Source organism: Aulostomus chinensis, chromosome 2 (assembly GCF_037954235.1).
Source record: "Aulostomus chinensis isolate RoL2024-O1b breed Wild chromosome 2, RoL_Achi_v1.0, whole genome shotgun sequence".
In the NCBI taxonomy this organism is placed as follows: domain Eukaryota; kingdom Metazoa; phylum Chordata; class Actinopteri; order Syngnathiformes; family Aulostomidae; genus Aulostomus; species Aulostomus chinensis.
Genome location: NC_141321.1, coordinates 25733817 through 25754796, shown reverse-complemented (window position 1 = coordinate 25754796; position 20980 = coordinate 25733817). Strand labels below are relative to the sequence as shown.

Here is a 20980-nt window from a genome sequence, read left to right as displayed (position 1 = left end):
CTTCTTAATCAGACTGTAAATTTAGTAACTAAAGTGTGTATAAACCAAAGAAAGTACTGGAGCCTTTATAAAAAACAAAAACAAAGAGGTGTTGAAAAGTAGAGCGATTGCTCATGAGAGAGGCTTGTAATATATACAGTATATTGTTCTTACGTTGAACTTCAATAATCTTCGGTGCATCCATTTTAAATAGCGTCATAGATAATTAGCATCAGCTAATGTCTGTGCTCATGAGACAAAACAAAATGTCTGCTGGCATTGGTTTTCAATATTTAGAAAAAGGAGATCTGCAGATAAATCTCATTAAATACTCGAAATTGTTTTGGGGGACATTTCATTCATCTATATTTTTGAATTTTGTTGAGAAGTGCACTGCATTTTTGATTGTTTGATAAATGCAACAACCACAAATTAACTTTTGTCGTGATTTGGTGCTGTAGAAATAAGTCAGACTCAAATAATTACGACGCAATCCCTCACTGTGGATTTTTATCAGCTGCAGTGGTTTTGATGGGACCGATGGCGACCGTCATCACTTCTGTCAAGATCTGTGTTTTATGTTGCGCTAAAATGATGAATTAACCTGCAGTGTCATTGCTCAACAAATAATTTTATGACCTTGATAGAAAAACAGCATGCGTGCTCAGGCTCTGCAAACTATGTTGCACCGCTTGGAAGAAATTATCCATCCTAACATTCATCCTTTAGCTGACAAGCATGATAATCAGGCAGAGCCCGTAATAATCACCAGACTGGGATCACTGGTCCCTATAGTAGATGCATTTCTAACCAGTAAATGCTTAATGTAGAATAAAAGCAGGATTTTTTTTTCGATAGCCCCTGCTTATCAGCCTGGCTGCTAGCTATTTGCCGCCCTGCTGAAATCTGCGACAGACACGTGTCCCAGATTGGAAGGTGCCGGGCTAAATAACATGTTCCTCTGGAGTGTTGGAATGGTGACATAATCCCAAGATTTTTGTGCGCTTTCAGATTAGGACGTTCGGTCTTCTGTTGGCTGCAACAGTAATATGACTCGATTGTTCTTAAATGCAGCTAAATATAAATTGTTGCATCCAAACCCAAAATCTTAATTTACAGTATGTTGCCATTTTTATGGTAGTGAGTAATTACTGAGGGTTACTTTCAGCTGGAGTTAGCAGTTCATTTTAAATGGTTGTATCACTCCCATATGATCCCATGAGACGTTCCCATTACTATTTAACAGCTAACCCTGCTGTGGATGTTCTTGGTATTCCAGCTGTAGGTCACTTCACACATGTAAGGTTTTGTTCCGAATCTTGATACTTCCATGCAAATATTCATTTATAACTGAAGTCAATTGTGTGTATGTGGCTGGTGTGGATGGGTAAATAGGTTTCTGACTTTAAATGACATATTTTGGACTGAATCGAGATCTTTGAAAAATTAGCACATGACTGCGCCAGAAAAATGAAAAATTCTGAGATGAATGCAATATGTTGAACTTTGCATAATTACATCCCTCTTCCTATCAATTCTTAATAAGCTTCATTCATCAGCTCTTGGATTTGCAGCTTTGAATGACAGTTATTTCGCCTTGGAGGCACTTGCGTTGTTTGACATTTGCTGTCAGAGGCTTTCATTCACAAGTTGTGATGGTGAGGAGGCTTGAAATGTGGCATTTAAAGTTGAGGTTGTGGAGTTGTGGCAAGAGTGAATATTTATATAGAGAAGGTACAGCCTGTTATCCTGATTCCCCCGTTTCCCGAGGTGTTTGATGAGGTCAGCCTGTGCGATGTAGAAGCAGCGGTGACAGGATAACCTGCCAGCACCTGCTTCACTGTGATATCTGTGGATTTGTTGTAGCAGCATCCGAAGAAGCTCAAGTTAATGGTGAAGCAGAGCTTTTTCTGCATTCTGGTATAGTCTCCATTTCTTTGTACTCGTGTGTGTGTCTCTCTCTCTCTCTCTCTCTCTCTCTCTCTCTCTCTCTCTCTCTCCATCTCTTTCCAGCTCGCCCCTTCAATATCTCTTTCTTTCCTCTTCTATTTTGTGTTTTGTTTCCTGGCTATCCCCAGAATTTCACAAAACCTCCCTTTTCATGTTGATTTCTCTTCATCCTGTCTCTGTCTCCATCTCTCTCTCTCTCTCTCTCTCTCTCTCTCTCTCTCTCTCTCTCTCTCTCTCTCTCTCTCTCTCAGCTTCCTCTCAGCCAGTTCAGCCAACAGCTGAACAGATTAATGAGCTTTGCCTGACTGAAGCTGGAACGCTGCTAGACAACACAGCAACTACAGACATATTAAAGAAAACGCCTGAATAAGTTCGAGTAGGAACCTCTTGAATGCAGATGCTTCCATACAGAACACAGTGAGGTCAATGATTGTTTGAAGTATAAAACCATGTGACTTGTATGCTGTGGCCTTCCCTTTCCTAAGCTCTCAAAGGACTTCCTGTGACCACCATCACCGAAACACCAAATGAATGAATTTCATCTGGAAAAATGATGTTCATTGCTCTAGTAGAGTTCCAGGTATTTGAAGGAAGTATTCAAGGATGCATTGTAGCTGTTTGATACTCTAAATAACCAATTATCTTGCAAAGCTCTCCTTCGACATGTCAGGTGAACCGTGACTCTAGGCAGCCCAAGTTGAAAGCCGGCAGGAAGTTGTGAGCACCAGCGACGTCAGATTCGGACACATTTGAGTTTCTGCGTCAGGCTTCCGGTTGCTGGTGATGTGCTGAGTGCCGCCTGCCCGCTGAGAACGGCAGCGCCTAATGGAAGCGCACACGACTAAAACTATGTTGAAATAGTTTTAAGGCAAAGTTCTCAAGACACTTCTTTTTTCTTTGGTTCATCAATAAAAGTCTACAGATAAAAAACTACAGCCAACTCATACAATGAAGCATATTTGCTTTCAGCCTAAGAATATGTGTTTTTTTTTTTTAAATAGTCAAGATGAATGTGGCGCATCAAAGCTGATCAAATAAAGCGCCAATACCATTTACCACCTACACCAAACTGTCATGACCGGCTGAATGGGGCATTATTCAGCTGAAATAATATTTTATGTTGAGAAAGTAAATGCCTCTGCTATTATTTCAGCCAAAGATGTAGAAGCTCAAAGTGTGTGTGCTGATAAAAAAAAAAAAAAACATTTCATAGGTGTCCAGAAATAATTTCCCAGTGTGAATGCATTTATTCAGCAGAGATGTTCTATTATCAGGTGAGAACTGTAGGGAAGGTGCTTTTTTTTGGGGGGGGGGGGGGGGGGGGCATTTAGTAGAGTATCGCAGTGAATAAGATGATGTTACGTGGTTATGTGTCACACAGTAATTACTCCAGTGGTTTAACCACAAATATGACTTAGATAACATTAGAAAATAGCAGAATAGTATTTAATATCCAGGAATTCACATTATAGACGCACTGACAACACGGCCCAGTCATAGACTAGGTTTTCTCGCTGTCCTGTTCTCCGTATGTTTCACATTTGTACTTGCAGAGAAAGTAGCTCCTTTTCTACGTATTGTACAGTACAGTCTGCCACAGCAGATGCCCATCTCTCACTCCTTTGGCTTTTAGCATGATCTTTCTCTTCATGTTTCAAAGTAAGGATTCATAGTGAAGCCAAAAACTCCAATATTTTTTTTTCAAGTGATGTATTGTGTCTCAGGGAGACGGTGGGTTTTTGCTGTTGCTTTTGATGTGTGAGAAATAAAATGGAAGAAAGGAGTGTATGGAACATTGCTGAATGTCTGGAAGTACTGAGGAGCCTGTCTGCAGCCTGCTGAAACACCAGGGTGCTGTAAGGAAATGAAGACATGCTTGCAGAAGAGCAGGTCAAGCTGTGTCAGTTTAATTAAAATGGTAGCGATCAATGTCTGCACCCAGCAGTATGAATATATGTCCCGGTATCATTTTTATTGAATATAATTGTGTCTCAGAGACAGGTTAAAGCAGTTTGGGAGTGACTGAAGTTATTTTAGTTTCTGTCAGTGGTCGAGATTATTGACATGTTTTCTTTACGGATCTGTAATAAATAATGAATTTACCTTTTTTTAAAAAAAAAAAGAAACATGCGACTAAAAATGTAATGCCTTTTATGTATGCTTTCGTGTTTAACAGTCACATGAGAAACATTTCTGGGTCAGATTATAGTTGTGTATCAGCATTTATATGGACAATGTGACACAACTGAGGTCATTTTCTTTGTTTTTTTCATGCTTTTTTAAAATTCTAATGTGTTTTGGCTTCAATGGATGCGATCTTAGAGACTATAAAATGGCTCAGAAATATACATGTTTCAACGTATGACTTTTCTTGCAGTTTTGAAAGTGTCTGTTGTCGCGAATGATGAAGGAAAGGATTCGTATGTGTGTGAAATTTGGCTTTATTTCAATGTGGTTACAATCATTACGTAATTTGCCTGTCATATTCAGGATGCGCCGAAGACATAATGGTTTCATGTGGGCAGCGGAGCAAGACTGAGCCCCACTGAAGGCATGTGAGCAGTTACAGCTCTGGGACTGAGGACTCTCAGAAGGACGAAGCCTGCAGGAGGTTGTTCCTTCAGTCTGTCATCTTTCTTTTTCTAACACATTCCTCTTTAGTACATTCTGTTAGTATTCCAGCCACATTTGACCCATGCAGCTGCAGTAAGATGCCGAGGTGCATCACCTCTTCAGAGAGCAGCAGTGAAGCTCTCAAGATTAGCGGCCTGAATGTGTTTTAGCATCTCAACAGCAGTTGGAATCAGACGGGCAGAGAAATCCACCAAGCGCGGGCTTTACAGCAGGGAATTCTTTTAGACGTTACAGAAATAGGAGAGTTGTTTCTCTGCCGTTTTTCTTCTCGCCCCTCTTTTCTTTTAAGCTGAACTTGAAAGGGAAGACAATGTTTATTTGGGAAAGCAGAGGTTTGCTGAATGGAGGGTGTCACTAGAGAGGAAGAGTTCAAGCACAGCAGCAATGTGAGTCGATTGATGTCTGCAACAATGAACCTGCAAATCACTGCGTTGTGATTTAGGCTGAGACAGGGTCTCATGTGTTATTCATGATTCACTTCCTTCAGGCTCTAATCACCATACTAATGATGTTTTCAGAGGTCCTCTTAATTATGCTTGTTTATTTATTTAATTTTTTATTAAAGTTCACTTACATAATTTTATTTTATTCTGCATTGTGTAATATTATAGACTTTCTTCCCAAGAAAAACAACCAGATAAGCTAATGTGTGATGTATTCATGTTTAAGTGACAGATGCCCTCTAGTGGCCGTAGTAATTATAAACAAAGGAAAATAGGAAAGCCACCTTTTCACCATCTCTTCTTTCAGCAACAATTCAAAAGAGTGTTTTAAAAACTGCAATTTTACCTTCAACTCAACTAAAGTGCACATTGGAAAACCTAAACAGACCTTAATGTAGCATTTAGGTAATCTTTTGTATCAGAGAATTGAAAAAAAAAAACTTGTATTGTCATTTGGGTTTGGTGGACTTGTTGGTAAATGAATACGCTAATAAAATGGCACCAAAAGTGCTAAAGTTGTCATGAACCCTCTGGGGTATGAGCTGAGGTGTTTAGCGAAGAAAAGGCAAAAAGCTTTAATTACACACAAATGCTGACATGCTCTACGGTTGCCTGCTGGCTTTGCACATTACAGACAACAGTATCCTGTGTGTGTACGTGTGTGTGTACGTGTGTGTGTACGTGTGTGTGTGTGTGTGTGTGTGTGTGTGTGTGTGTGTTCTTGTACTTGCTACCTATTGAGGACTAGAACATGTGTTTAACCAACAGAGTGAGGACATTTTTGGAAAGTGAGGACATTTTAGTGGGTCCTCAAAGGTCCTCCCCTTGAAGGTCAAGACTTGGTTTTAGGGTCGAGGTTAGAATTAGGCTCTGGTTAGGTTTAGGGTCAAGGTTAGGGTCAGGCAGTCAGTTGAGTTGGTTAGGTTTAGAGTGAGGGGCTAGGGAATATACTATGTCAATTAAAGTCCTCACAAAAATATAAGTACAGGGATGTGTGTGTGTGTGTTTGTGTTTTAGAATTTGTGTGTATGGGGGTGGGTGGGGGGTTCTCACCCAAGCTGTCTGTAATGACTCCAGGACTCTCACAAGAGTAACACACACACTGTATCTGCTAATTACTCTGCGGCAGAGTGTCAAAATGCAAATGCAGAGATGTTGTCAACATAGACCAGATTCAGCAGAGCTATACAGGTTTTATCGTTCTATTTAAGAGACATTACGATTGCTGGATGTGGGGCCACTCTGTTGTTATTTTGTATGATTCTTTTGTGACATGAGCAAAGTAAACTGACAAATAGCTACCAGCCAATTTATAGCCAAATAAATTGTGTCTGATATGAAGGAATTTGTCCACTCGTACAAAAAAAAGACTTTTTTTTCTTTTTTATGTGGTCAGTGGACTGGTAAAGATAGCGTACGTGCATGTATAGTTCATACAGTGCACTCATGTAAAACCTTTAGGCTTAGGCCTTTGTGGTCTGTGGTGTGTGTGTGTGTGTGTGTGTGTGTGTGTGTGTGTGTGTGTGTGTGTGTGTGTGTGTGTGTGTGTTGACTCGTTTGCCATCTCTTGGGAATGGTGCTGTGTTGTAATGTGGACTACGGCTGAATCCAAAAGGCCAGATTGACCTCTGCCCATGTTGACCCTTTGACCTCGTGTTGAATCTGCCTCTAAATTGTTCATCCAATGTACTGTACATGCATTTATTCATGTCTATCTGTTACACTAAGAGCTGAGGCTTTTATCTAGAGGAGAGTGACATTTACCTCGATCCCTTCCTTATTTGGAGGCCAGTAATTTGTGCTGCATCATACTGATGGGTGTTTTTATCACCAGCGAGAGACGACTCTTAGCAATTTGAATAGCAACCTCCAACATTAACATAAAGCTGAATTAACCTTTCTCTAAACTAGTTAGATAGCTTCTTCCAATGATTGTACTTCACTGCCATCCAAGTGTAGCATGGCTCGGCAGGTATCATGTCCGTCTAGTGTTTAAAAGAATAACAGGTACCATCCCTGGTATCTGCTATCCTCTACTATGACAGTGTACCATGAGGCATTTTGATGCATTCTGAGTGCCTCAATGGACATTCAGATTGGTTCCTCACTGCTAAAAAAGTCAAACTAAAGCCAGCACCGTAAAAAGGATGCTTAAGTGTGAGGCGACAGTGTTTTATTAGTAACACAAGCTGTGCTCTGATCCACATTATGCATTAACTTTACTCCCTGCTTTCTGTCCAGGGAAAGGCTGCTAAGGGGCCCTTGTCAATTTCCTACATTTGGAAAACCTTCACAATCTTTCACTAACATTTATATCAGAATACAGTCAGCTGATTTTGGTCAGCAGCACAATCTCCTCATGAAACTAACAGGCGAGAAATCTACTAACTCCCACTGAATAGTGGAGTCAGACTCCATTTGGATTGGCAGCACCTGCTCTGGAGCTCCCCAGGGCTGTGTGTTCGGCCCTCCTCTGTTTACACTGCACGCTCATGACCACAATACCCGACATCAAGCAAACACAGTTGTGAGGTTTCCAAATGATTTCAAACATCGAGAGTTAATACAGAGGAAATGAAGCTTGCGGAGTGGCGAGCCGACTACCGCTCGGTATCAACAAAAGCAAGGAACTGATTTTCGAAAAAAAGGTGGCAGACACATATCACTGTGTAGCAAGTGAGTTTTAGCTGGTTCCCTAAAATCAACAAAATCACAAATGTGTCAGAAAGTCCAGAAATGTCTTCTGAAGTCAACTGAGGGAAGCAGAAATCCTGTGGCAGGTTTTCTTCAGTGGCTGACTATATTCTATCACACTTCTGTCAAGATGTGCCACATGAAACGCTACAAATCAGCATCAGGAAGGCTCTAGGGAGATTCAAATTGCCCATCATTGGTACTATCTACTGAGCATCAGTGATAGCGTTGAGGTGAAGTGCCTGTGCAGAGCCCAAATGATGCAGCCAGCTGTTGTATGCCCAGCGATACACAACACCAGGTTACACAGCAGCTTTTTTCTCAGGCAGACACACCTTAACTCATCCATTGCACTCCAATATAAAACTGTTTATTTTTAGGACTTATTATTTATTTATCCATTTATATAATTCAGTTGTTTGTGAGTTTAGGGACTACAAACTTAATCTGGGTATAATAAATAAATGAATCTTGAATCTTGAATCTTAAATCTATTGTGGTGTCCTGGTCTCAGCCCTGCAGAACACACACAAAAACACAACACACTGAGAGCCACTTTCTGTCAGTCATTATCTAAAAAAGTGATCCAGTGTCCCCAGCAGCTTAATATTCTGTCTGAGCAGATTTAACCTCATCTGCCAGGACACTTTAGCCTTTGTTCCTGCTGAACCGTCGTGTAAGTGTTGTGAATGTCAGATGCCGTGTTTTCCTCTGGGAAAAGAATGTCCCCGTCTGGTGTCGTCAAACCAACCTCATCTTTCAGATGACTGGTTCGAGTCTCAAATCAAGAGTTCAACTGGGGAAAGATTGAAACTGTGGTTGGAGTTTTCTGGGATGTAGATTGCATCTAAGCTTATCAATTTTTCACAAGTTTGAGGAAGAGAGACTCTTCTTAGGCAGCTTGGGTTAAATCGCCTCAGTTGGTCATGTTTGTTTTATAGAGGAGCAGTTTTCGTGGTACCTAGCAGGACGGTAGATTATCTTGAAGAATCACCGTTGTTTCGGTGTCTGTGGAGGCCACGCTAACTGCTGCACTCCTTGAGTGTCTCGTCAGTAAAGATATTCAAGCCATGACTTTGTTGTAATGCTGCAGAATTTGTAACATCCGAGTGTGTCGTGATGTCGTCATTGAGGAGACCAGCAGTAATGCTCCTCTAAACCTGCAGCTAACCTCTGCTGTGCTTCACTGCGGCCTACAGACTTTGGTGAGGTTTTATGCACTGACAAGCAGATTTTGTTACTTTCTAACGGAATCACAGAATCAGATGTCCAGATGTTCTCCCAACATGTTTGTTGTGTTTAAAAGGGGCGCATACTTTAGCTTGTAGCATAGCGTAGCAACAATAGAAGAAGCCACGTTCATTACATCTTCTCAGCCATGACTTTCTCCCCATTTCCCCCTCTTTTTCCGCAATTGTATGCAAAACATTACGCACAACCTCTTAACGACAACTGTCTGCTTCCATTCTTGTTTTCTTCAGTCATGTTTCTTCACCAATTTTCTGGGAGATCCAGGCTTCCTGGAATCACCACTGTTGAGTGGTCATGTGTTTACAGTATATTCTCACTAGTTTAAGTTGGACGTTATATGTGTGTAGTCTTTAGGTTAAAGATTAGAAAATCCTGAGAAAAACAAATGTTCCAGAAAGTGTATCTCCCCAAAATGATAAACTACTCCTTTAAATAAGGAAATCCCTGCACGCCACCCAGATGGAACAGAATTTTTGGCCAAGATGTTTCAAAAGACTTCAATGAGTTTCCGAAATAAATTTACATTTGGCAATCACAGTTGTCAAAGACGTGAAATTATTTAGGAACACGATGAAAGTAAACCGTAATTGCACGCTTCAGGTGCATAGATTATTAACATTTGTGTGAAATATCAGGATCCCTCTGGGACTTACATTTAAATCTGTCTTTTAATATGCAGGAACAACTGCATCAGTAGTAAACAGATAAATGCAAATGAGAAGAGAAAGTTTACTGTACGACACTTTTAAATCGACTCAATCATTTCTTTAAGATAAAGGAAGAAAACTCCAGCTATATATCAGGAATTGATTTTTATAAATTTTATGTATGTGTACATGTATGCATGTAAGTTTGTGAATTAAAAAGCAGGTCAAAAATGTTGCTAACTGTAGTGTAAGAGAGGGTAGTTTATACTTCTTGCCACTTCTTTGGGTGTAAATGCTTGCTAACAAAATTTATTTTGCATTTTGCCTCTTCAGTTAATTTTGTTTTGAGATGCACATCACTGGAATTTTTGCAAATATTTCTAAACCATTTTGATGGAAAGCCGATGTTTACAGATCTCCGTACTATGTGTATAAAAACATGATGTGAATTTGAAAAAGTAAAGTTTTTATTACCAAAAAATTCCATCAATCAAAAAAAACCCACTTGTTTATGGTAGGAAATGATCGTGGTTGAGGTTAAACTACAACTCAGTGAAATACAGCTGAAAATATAAATGCGTGTAGTTAAGTTACTACAAACAGAGCAAAACAAAGTAGAACCCGGATATCAGTATTGCTCTGTTTGTAGTAACTTAGCTACAAGCATTTATATTTTCAGCTGTATTTCACTGAGTTGTAGTTTAACCTCAACCACGATCATTTCCTACCCGAAACAAGTGGTTTTTTTTGTGCCCAAATCTAACTAGGCCTTAACCACAGCACTGTCTAGTCCATCGTAAAATATTGCATATTCCACTTCGGTCTTGCTCTTGCTGTTGTTTCGATCTCATGATCTCTGACTGAGAGTCTGACCTGTAACCTAGGAGCCAGAAGCCCTGACGGCTACGGTATGATGTCAGCTTGGATCTTATCGTACATTCATAAGACCACATTGAAACGCTCCGCCGGTGGGGGCGCTGATAAAGGGAACATTCAGCTGGTTCATATTTGAGGGGAACACCAAATGACTAGAAAAAGCATTTGAATCATATATGTATTGTTTCCTCATCACTGATGATCAGAAAAGAAGAGAATGATACTGAAGTATTTAGAAGCAGACGGATATCTGCTGATGGCCATTTCACAGGGAATCCCTAATTCTGCTGTTTTGCCTGAATTATTTGGTTTTGTTATTTTTTTAAATTTCAAATTAAGATCTCAATCAATCAGTCAGATTAAACGATGCTCCTCTTTTGAATCAGAGCACATGTTCCACATCTCCGTGTTTGACTTGTTAATTCATCACCATCATAAGCGTTAGCATCCTCCCCCCCAGACCAGTCTGGAGCTGCCTCATCGTACACCACTGCACCACTCTTTCTCTCTTTCTCTCGTTTTAGCGCAGCTCCTCAATGCACAAGTCTGCTACGGTCTATTTTTAAACTCTTGCTATAGCGGAGCAACTGTATGTGCGTGGAATATTAAGCACTCCTCCTCTAACCTCCTCTCTCTCACTCATCCCCTTTCTAACAGCGAGTGACTGTAGTCATCATCAGCTCACTTCCACAGAGACCAGAGCGCACTTCAGTCAAGTGCCCGCCATAGAGCTCCCACTTTTTCCTTCGGTGTGTGTGTGTGTGTGTGTGTGTATGTGTGTGCGCGTGTGTGTATGTCTCTTGCCCCCCCCCCCCTTGTGCTCATCCATGCAGACAAACACATAATCAGTCTGCTGTCTTTTCCTCTATACCTCACTCTCCCTCATCCGCCTTTCTTCACCCCTCTAAAATTCTCTTTGTGTGTTTGCTGAGCTTTGTTTCTCCAGCCTCCTCCGGCATGGTAAGCAGACGGGGGAGCAGACTCTCTAATCTCATGATGTCTCGGAGAGAGCTGCTGTTGGGATGCACACAGCTGATCACTTCCTTTATCTGAGTGTGTGTGTTTCTTAAAACTACAAGAGGGATGAGGAGGGGGCACAGGTCTGCTGGCCTGTGAGAACTCTTTGTTCTTCTCTGTTCCTTTTTCTTTTTTTTTTTTTAATGTCTGGCGGAGAGGTGGACAAGCATGAAGATGACTCACCGGGAAGGTTTAATGTCCCGGGCTGTTGGGATTTTCTGTATATACCGTTGATGCTGCCATTTATATAAAATAGTCTTTTGTGTTAAAATTATTATGATCTATTTTAATGCAGCGCTGCATTGTGTTTGTGCTTCAAAGGAATTTGATTCTTCAGAGGTGTGGTCATCTCTCACGTAGGTGGGGACAGTATGCCTTCTTGGTCAGCAAGAGGTTTGTTGATACATTAATATTTCAAAAGGCAAATAAATGAGTTGCCATTCATCGTGGGAATGAAAAAGCACTTAGTTATTATGGTAAATTGTTTTCTGATGTTCTGCCAAGTAGAATCAGAACAAGCTTGTCAGTATTTCTGGGTCATATTTTTATTTTTTGCACATCAAATGCCAAAAAAACACCGGACTGAAAACTTGCTCTTTTGTCTAAAACACAGTAACAGGCAGACATTCATGTCCATGAACACACACTAACTGAGAAACACACCCGCACAACACATTCGTCCCCTTTACACAGCCCATTTTTTGAGTCAGGAATGTTACGTCACAGTTACAGCTCACTCTGCCTCACAGAGACAGAACGGGGGGCACACAATGTTCCGCCTCTTATCCGGCAGCTGAGCGTAACGTGGTAGTAACAGCTCTGAAGTGACATCTGTGTTAAAGAGAACGGTGGAACAGCTCATTCTCAACACTGTTGAGTTTATATATCACATCTCTGTATGAATTCACACACTGGGGTTCTGTGTAAACACGCAAAGTGTGCTAAAGGAGATGTACTTCACAGCCTAGTCCAGAACCTCATCTTAAACGTGGCTGTACAGACGGACCCCATTGTTTTGTTCATTAGAGCCATAAGAGGTGATTAATCTATTCTTCACATATTTCATCAATCATTGCAATTCTATTGCTACCAGTGTGGAATGTGGGGTTGGACACAAATCTAACTGGTCCTTTGAGATGTAGAGAGCCAGAAGGAGAACCTAACGTGCCCCCTTTCTATTATACAACGACTCAATGTTGTTTTCGAGTGGTCTGAGGTGTTCAACCTGCATCAGTGGAACCTCCAAATCAGTAGCAGAGTCAACCATGTAACTCACCCTTAACCTGCGGCTTTGTTGGTCGTGGGCAAATACACGATGAGACCGGGGGCCGTATCAGATTCTGCCTGTCTGCCTCAGGTGGCCGCCCCTCACATCTGATCCGGATGAATCCTGTAACTGGTGTGTAATTAGTTTGTGAAGAATTTGGACAATAACAAACAAATCAGTTTTGTGACTCTTCGTGTCTCCGTCTCACATCTAACTGCAGGCCTGTGTGGACATCATGGGGTGATTTTGACATTTCACGCTGTACTTATTCTTATGTGACAGCACATCATCTGTGATACTGTAGCTGTCCTAGAAATTACAGCAGGAGACTTTTTCTTCAGATGAAGAATACAGTGACATAACACATCTTCAGCTTCACTTCCTACTCAATATTATGCTTCGCTGACCTGTTGACTCTGCATCTAATTTCCTATTTTTGCTTTGGGGAACTTCTGCATTTGATGAATATGTGTTGAAATGTTTTAAGTCATATACAACGGTCGGATACACTACTTATTCATAATACACAGCGACATCTAATTAGATATTGTTACGTTTGTGAGCCTGCAACATCAAGGCGAGGACACTGGGTCATTTCCTCGTTTTGAAACAATCCCAATGCAGCACTCTACGAAGCTCCTCTCGTCTGTGTTTCTTCTTCTTCTTTATTTTACTGTCTTGGCCTATTTCCAATTCCTTACATCACTGTCACTCTCCTGAGAACCATCTGTATCTGGATCATCGATATCAAATGGATGAGAGAGAGCTCTCTGCTTCAACTCGGGAGGAGGACATAATAAGACAGGTTTGGAGGTGAAAGCTGTCTTCCATTTGCGCTACATTGCTAATGTGATGAAAGACCGTAGAGACTTATATTTAACATGCAGTTTTCCTATTTTCTCAAGCGCTCTTCCTGAACAGTCTTCCAGGCAGTTGCTTGATTGGGAGATTTACCTCCAAATCTTCTGACTCTGGCTGAATGTGTCTGCAATTCCAACACAACGGTTGTGATAACAGTGAAGTTGCAGAGAAGGCCATGGTGATTCAGCTGGAAGTGCTAACTTTTTTGCATGATAACCTCCTCTTAACTTGCTCAATATAATTAAAATGCATGCATACCTATAAATACATATATCACAGGGTTTATTGCTCATTTAATTTGCCTGTCTTATTATTTATGGATTATTACTTTAATATGTTGACTGTTTGCTGCTGCTGATAAGGTCCAGTACAGTAAGGGAATTCAGTAAGACGTCCTCATGTCAGTGGCTTTGTGTCATCTTGTCTCAGCAGTACTGTGTCCCAGCCTGCCAGCCCAGTGACTTTCCTCCGCCCTTGAATTTTTTTTTTGAGATGCTGGGGAATCACAGGTCTCCATGGCAACAAGATTATTGCATCACTACTCTCCAGCTGCTGGCGTCAACTTGGTGTTTGGCCAAGCTCTGCGGCAGCCCAACAGTGACTCCACACACTCATCACCGACACTCTGTATGCCAAGACCCTCACACTGAACTCGTCCAGCTAGAGGAGGATGACCATGTTCAGGATGTGCTGAAAGGCTGAGTGCCACTTCTGTTAAGCACCCAGTGAGTGTGTGTGTGTGTGTGTGTGTGTGTGTGTGTGCGTGTGCGTGTGCGTGCGTGCATGTGTATATGTGCGTGTGTGTGTGCATGATTGTATGAGTGTCTAACGGCAGTAAGATTCATGCTCGTCTCATATTTTCTACAACATTTCATCATTCCAGCTTCTGAAACATAAGACATTTAGAATATTACTCACCAGCTCTTCTCATTCACTACGTACACTGTATTTACAGGTGCACAGATCACTCTTGCTGTACATTTGTAGTATTTTACATGACACATTTTTCTTAAGTTTCATAAAGTATAAGAAGTTTTCATGAGAATGCGTTGGGCTGCAAATCCCTGTCACTCTTCGTAACTGTGATGAAACAAGGAAGGAAGGAACAATCAAAGGAAAGAAAAACAATAAGGAGAATGGCAAGATGCTCTGGAGATGATTCCTTATGTGTTACTTATAAATAAATACAGTCAATATATTTAATAACTAAAGTTAATATGTATTTATGATATGTCAGATGAATATTAAGGGCACTGTATGGTACTGTATGACTGTGAACTTGAGATGTTTCTTTCCCCTCTAAGACTGAGCCGTCCTCTCCACCTGTAGCTTCCTGTACCCCAGTTTAGCTCTCGCCTTGGGGAAGGTTAGTCCTTAAAATGTTTGGCACTGTTTAAATGGGGTTAACAGTCTCTCAGCCCAATTTTGTGTGCTGGGTCCCTGTGGATGACAGTGATAAATGGCCGTATGAATGTAATTCACAGTTGCTTGGCATTTGCACACGTGTTGCCATTGGTACAATAAAAAAAAGTCATGTTGGGCTACTGGCTCTCTTCTCCTGACCCCTGTCTGTACCAGCCAGGTTGTTTCAAGTACAAGACAGTTAAAAAATTAACTGTGTCCCCCAGCTGCATCATTCATGATGCCGCCTTTACTTCCGCAGACAGGACAGCGTATCCCAAAAGGCCTTGAGTACGTTCTGCTTCAGCAGAGGTCAAAGTGACCTTGCCGCCTGACTGGATTCTCTGTGCACAGACTGTGTTCCCTCATCTACTGAGCATTTATGTGTGTGCAGTTAGCCATAGGCCCTGAGGTCTGGCTAAAAGGAGAGAGTGGAGGGCAGACAAGATGAATATCAGGTGAGCTGTGACTGGAATGAGAGGAAAGGGAGAAAGAGAGAATTGGAGGGTAAAGGAATTCCCACCTGTCAGGCTGTGGCGCAGTTCCATTTAAAGCAATTGAGAAGGGAGCTTTGATGATTGAAATCCAATTTTTTAAAACATTCAGCCATTTGAACACCCTAAAAACTATAGAATAATAGCTTTTCCTTCCCAGAATATAGAAAAGGGCAAAAGTGCATGCACTTTTATTATTGTCCTCTTCTTTTGTAATATGGGTACATTTTAGGGCAAATCTAAAATAGGAAGCATGATGTCAGCAGATATATCTGCAGAGCAGTCATGGTTTGGTGCAGATAAAAAAATGTATCCATTGTCAGAAGAGTTAGAGGTGAGGTCCAGAAGGAAAGAAGCTGAGTAAAGGCAAGAAGAGATGGAGGGGATGAAACAGTCACACATGATATGACATGCTCATTTGTGATGTGGCCCTAAATAAGAGATCAGGGCTCATCCCTTTACTGTCGGCATGACTTCAGTCGGCAGGATCACTAACTTGGATGCCAAAATGTCTTTAACTTCTGCTTGGCTTTCATCCCGTTTTGGTCACAAGAAGAGGATAAACCCAATTTCAAATGAAAACCTAGCATTTCTGGCAGTGATCCTAAACTTGCTGGCACCAGGAGACAGCTAATATAAGATAAGGCCAACACGTGACGGCTGGTAAACCCTCTCTGAGCTGACCGTACTGTTGTTGTCCTGTGAGGAGAACTAGGCGGTAAACTAGAGGTTTACAGTTATAAATATTTTTCTCTGTGATGAGTAGCATCTTATTTCATCCCTCCCACATCACATGAATCCTTCCTGATATCAGTTGATGGTGGTGCAGTGGTCAGCACTGTCGCCTCACAGCAAGAAGGTTCTGGGTTCAAGCCCTGGCTTGAGCATGGGGTCTTTCTGTGTGGAGTCTCCATGTTCTCCCTGTTCCTGCGTGGGTTCTCTCTGGTACTCCAGCTTCCTCCCACAGTCCAAAGACACCAAGAGGGGACGAGGCTGATTGATACTCTAAATTGACTGTAGGTGTGACTGTGAGTGTGAATGGTTGTCTGTCTCTATGTGTTGGCCCTGAGATGGACTGGTGACCTGTCCAGGGTGAACCCTGCCCCCCGCAACCTTTAACAGGATAAGCATAATGGGTAACATTGGAGACATACAACATTATGAATTGCTGTAGCTTAATTCATCCTGGCTTTGTACCTTATTAGCTCAGTCAGCACTTCCCTAATGTCTGGTGGAGTCTAAAATATGTTTCTTGTTTGGGGAAAAAAATATCTAATTGATGAGTTGACAAAGCTAAAGTTCTTGCTTGTATCATTTAGGTTTCCTCTGAACTCGCCTCTGTGCTGTAAAGTTACAGCTCAGCTGCTCATTAATTAGGCAGTGAGTTCAACATCTCTGACTTTGCAGAAATGCCTGAACCCAGTTTTCTGCAGTCCCACTTAAGGAAGACACTAACAATTCAGCTATTCATCATAATGTGTTTGTGTATTTTCTAGGTTCATACATCAAACACCTGAGCCCATCAGGCAAGCAAATTCAATTCACTATGGTGAGTCTCAAATATATTTCCAGAAATTGACTGATAAACAGTGTCACGGCGGAGGAATGATAACAATTCCTTTTGGTTTTATGCATCACAGAGACGCTAGTCAATATCTTTCCCGTGTATTAGGACTGTCTGTATGTCAGTTATATTCCTCGGGCTCCACGCAGCCAGCCGGGCTACAGATCATCCATATATGCTCTATTCTTTACTGAGTCTAATAATGATGCTCCCTTGTCCCTTAATTTATCTGTTTTGTTGACCAAACTTCACTCCAAAAACCACATCAGTGCATGTGAGACCTGCCGTGTTGGAGGCTTGTGATTGTTAAGAACTCTGCCACGAATAATGCAACCTTCCTCTTCTCCTTTAGTGAGTGATACAATCGTCAGGGGTGCTGTAGAACAGATACTGGAAGATCTGTTCTAAATTAAGTGTCGTCTCCGTGGGGTTTCACTCAAACTCAGCTGCAACTCTTCCCCCGATTAGTAGAGGAGAGAAACATTGCTCTTTTCTTGATCTGTTGGTCGGGTTGCTGTAAGGGTCCATAAGTCATGAAGGTTTGTAACCTTTTCATTAAAGGACGGATGGTGCGAGCTTGTGGTCAACATAACCGCAAGAACCACAGACAGGATAGGAGCACATCCAAGCCTGTCTCCCTTTTTAAAATCCTTCTCCAACATTTTGTTTCTTCCTCTCCTTCTTTTATCTCTTTCATCTTCCTCCTGCATCAGCAAAGACAAATACTCAGGGGAGAGCACTGCTCACTCTCCTGTTGTATTGAACTGTTTTGGCAGAAGTTTGCTCATGTTAGAATGACTTACAATGCCCTACAAGAGGAGGCTTGTGTGGCTGTTGGGGTTAGCTGAGCCTGTGCCCTCCAAGCAGGTTTAACCCCAGGGGGACAGCGGGCAGAGTCATGTGACCTGAGCCAATGCCCCTGAGAGCTACCGTGTCATCAGATGTTGACTATATGCAGCTCAGGTTGACCTGTCGCTCATGTCAGATTGACCACCAGAATAAAACTACACTTCCACCCAGGTTTTTATGAAGGATTTATAATCTCGCAGAATCCTTTCAGTCTGCACTAGTTTGGGCCTGTCAGCATGCATGTTGGCACAAAAATCTGTAAGTGTCGATCCAAAATGCAAATGTCAGGAGAACAGTTGCGAACCAACACCTTCTGATGTGACAGAGCATAGTAATCCTTTTTGATTTTGTTCAAACCGAGGCAAGATGCCATCAGGGACTCAAACCACCCGAACTGCAAATGTTTACCCTCAATAGGAGAGGAAGCGGGCAACGATATGCCATCAGCCTGTGCTGTTATCTTTAACCAGCATATCTGTTCCACCTATACTGTTAGCCTACACAGCCTGGCCTTGGCTCCAGTATGTAACCTTACTGTACCAAAAGGTATGGATTCACTCTCCTTTAACTTCCTTTTCCTTTCGCTTCCCCACACCTCCACAACTTCACCCAAATGCCTCTTTTATTCTTTTTCTTTTTTACCTGTTTTTTTTTCAGTGCAGATGGTGGTACATTTAAAAACAGCTGCTCTCTCACCTCCATGTTTGTTTATTCTGTAAAATCTCATTTGCAAACTTTGGTTTTCCCAGGTGTTCTTTAGCTGAAAAGGTTTGCTCCCAAGTTTTTCAATCATAAATAAATAATAAATAAATCATAAATTCATCTGTTGAAGCCATTTATTGATACTCCCAGTCACTTCATCGTCTGTTAGGACTGCAAAAGTTGTCCAGTGTATCCAGAGTAAAGCAAAAATTATATTTTTCAGGTCAGTGAGGACAATATTTTGTCAATGGAAGGTTTACGCAGAAGTATGAAGACTCTGCGTAGACATCAGCTGTTCTGATATCATCCATCAATCTTTTTGTGTTTCCTAGCAGTTCCTGAATCCCCTTCTGTTGCTCTTGCTTGGATGGTGGAAATCATGCATGCAAACATATTCAAAATAACAATCAATACTTTTTCCTGTTACTCTGAATTGACCGTAGGTGTGACTGTGAGTGTGAATGGTTGTCTGTCTATATGTCTTGGCCCTGTGATGGACTGGTGACCTGTCCAGGGTGAAACCCGCCCCCGCCGAACTGCTACTAGTCTGTTGTGTCTGCAGCTGTGTACACACTGGTTCAGGAGTATAATCCAGGCCAGCCTTGAAAAATGTCAGTGAATGTTATTTGAATCGTAAATAATAATATGACAAGCATCGGGTCGAGCCATCACAGCTGGAAGATGAGCAACAACAAAGATGAGCAACAACGTAAATCAGCAGTCAAACAAAACCTCTTCTCCCCTCCTTGACCTGTCTGTTGTGTCAGGCCGAAACATAGCTGAGGCTTTGTGCTTTCCACCAACGAGCTCGTGTGTGAGGAGTGTGTTGTTGAGCTGAGGGTTATGTGACAGGAATAAGAACAACTCCTGGTTTTCCTCTCAGGGGCTCAGTGAATCTCTGTTGCTCTGCAGCTAATTGTCTGCACCGCCGCTGTGTGTCGGCATTCGGAAAGCTGCAGCAATGATGTTGCAGTCTCCAGCTGCTGTTTACCTCTGGCAGTAATGGAGAAAGTGCTGGTTCGCCTGAACATTTGAACTGCACATAAATGCAATAAAACAGAATGATTACTTTGAAGAAGTGAGGCATTAGCATTTACTTAAATGTCAGCTTCAAGTGTTCTCAATGAAACCTGTTCCTCCCCAATAACTTCTAGAAAACCTAGATGTCAGAAATTGGAGGGCTGTTTTTACCCTCTTCTCACTTCTAATCATCTCCGTCATTAAACGAAGAACAGTTTGTTCCTGAATACTCCAGCACCCTGCGATCCGCTTGCTAATGAGTGACATCGGGGATACAGAAAAGTGAACTTCTTAAGCTGCAGTCATTTAAAAGCCGCATTATGTGTTATCATCTATTATTGTCGTTGATAAATCACGACTTGATTCACGGCCCCTTCAGTAAGTACACGGCCTTCCAAAACATCCTTGAAAAATAAATCTGATTTATGATATGTCAGAGTGATAGTTGAAAAAAATTACTCCTATCTGTATTACAATAAAATGTAGAAGGTGCAGTAGGAAATGCAGCTGACTGACCCGTCCACCATCCCATCCTGCCTGTGATGTTCTCGCTATATATGCACGTCATCTGACCGTCATCTTTGGTCACAATTACAATACCGTAGAAGGGCCTTACTACCTCAAATATATGCTCCGACTATAATAGACATTTAATGGGCTGATAATATCCTGCCCATGAGTCATCTCTGCCTCAGACCAAGTTTCTGAAGATGGAATTCTCTGGGGTTATTAAATGACTTTTATCTTATTATTAACTGAATTTTATCTCCCCAAAACCTCTCTAACAAATGAACTTTTCTTGCTCTGAATTCTTAAAGCAGCATTCTGGGCTTTGCTAATGTTAAGTATATATTAAACAGGAGCAACACATTATCAGAAAGTTTGGGTGCCCACCCCTGTTGTAAGAAACAAGGAAATGCTAACTTATTTAACATGAGCTGAGGGTGAAGTAGATTTGATATTCCAAGGCTTCTCAGCGGCCACAGGCCTTGGTTAGTAGCTGACAGTAGTAGAGTTTCTTCTGTCAGGTGGTTGTGATCAATGCCCTTTGCAATGCTATATAATGGAAGGCACTACAGGTCAGGTACGGTTCCAACAGCATGAGGAGTTTTGGAAACTGACTCCATGAGTACAGCTGCAGACCTCTGATAGTCTTTGACTCAGAAGTGACCATCTATCACCCAGTGAGGAGCTTCAGAGAGGTTGGAGTAGATCCACGGATCCCTTCAGCTGCAGTGTCTAGGGTATAATTATCCCCCTCCTAACTGTACTTTAATGTGTCTTTAGTTTCAAGTTCCAGAAATGCAACCTCAAAAAAATTGTTTTTCTTT

At 41.6% G+C, this 20980-nt stretch overlaps 1 protein-coding gene across 2 annotated transcripts in view; it reads left to right on the top strand.

Annotated features, from left to right (window-relative positions):
* The window catches only part of LOC147269581 (FERM domain-containing protein 5-like), a 64293-nt gene that overhangs the window by 7487 nt on the left and 35826 nt on the right, over nt 1-20980 (top strand). The window contains exon 1 of one of the 2 annotated variants that reach the window (XM_086187380.1): nt 14221-14344. The exons of the other annotated variant lie outside the window; for it this stretch is intronic. The gene's annotated coding sequence lies outside the window, so the exon portion shown is untranslated. Of the gene's footprint in view, nt 1-14220; nt 14345-20980 lie in introns of those variants that run through there. 2 annotated transcript variants of the gene reach the window in all.